The following is a 980-nucleotide window of genomic DNA, read 5'->3' as shown; positions in this document are numbered from 1 at the left end:
AGTTTTCTAAAATTTTCCAATTTTATTCTCAGTGGAGGCCTATCTTATATCTGCATTGTTATTGATGTGTTTAGAACATTAACACTCAATGTTAAGTATCAACATGTTTGGACTTAAATCTACCACATTATTATTGTTTTCCATTTGTCATTTCTATTCTTTGTTTCTTTTTTCCTCTTTTTCTGCCTCCTTTGGAACTGATTAAATTTTTTATGATTATATTTTATCTCCATTATCTGTTTATCAACTATTATTCTTTATGTTTTAGTGAATATGATAGAGTTTATAATATGCCTTTTTCACTTATCAAACACTACATTCAAATGTGATACCATTGGTCATATTGAAAGAGCCACACATTATACTTCCATGCTCCACCTGTTGTCCTTCCTCCCATTGATGTCACACACTCTGTTTTTTTCTTTCTTTTTTGTTATTTTATTGCTACATTAGAAATGAAAATAAACTGTGAGAAGTTGCAAAAACATGGAATTTCATGAAGATTATGAAGCAACGGAGAAGGTTAAAATTGGCTGATCCTTTAGGCGGTACAAGGACCACATACACAAAGGTCATCAGTGGTGAGATTATTGACAGCATCTGCCATCTAAAATTTATGCATTGATGGGAAGTTTAAAAACAAACTTAAGGGAACATTGGCTCCCCCTGACCTCTTAGCCAGGGAATATAGGTGAGAAGACAACACAAGATGCCTAAAATCTCTACAAAGCCATAAGTTCACAAAATACAAGGCTAAAATCCAGACCCTTGGGCAATGTTGAAATTTGCTCTTGGGAAGAGATCTCCATTTTACGATGTTTGAACATCGTCTTTCTCCGGCTGGATAGTTTCCTTAGAGGGAAGAGTATTTTTTTCTTCAGTATTAGTTTTCTTCAGTTTTGACCTGTCAAACTTCTCCATTTCCGACAAATCTGGCTCGTCACTCATCTTGACTAAAAGAAAGCCTGAAGGCTTGAAGA

At 34.5% G+C, this 980-nt stretch overlaps 1 pseudogene across 1 annotated transcript; it reads right to left on the bottom strand.

Moving 5' to 3' along the window:
* Positions 1–810: 810 nt before the first annotated feature.
* Positions 811–974, bottom strand: LOC105809926 (annotated as a pseudogene). The gene has a single exon (XR_001137477.1). The product of XR_001137477.1 is annotated as a thymosin beta-15A pseudogene (transcript).
* Positions 975–980: the final 6 nt, after the last annotated feature.

Source organism: Propithecus coquereli, unplaced genomic scaffold (genome assembly GCF_000956105.1).
Source record: "Propithecus coquereli isolate 6110/MARCELLA unplaced genomic scaffold, Pcoq_1.0 Scaffold201, whole genome shotgun sequence".
Taxonomy (NCBI): Eukaryota; Metazoa; Chordata; class Mammalia; order Primates; family Indriidae; genus Propithecus; species Propithecus coquereli.
Note: the sequence above shows the minus strand (reverse complement) of the source record. Positions and strands in the feature narration are given on the sequence as shown.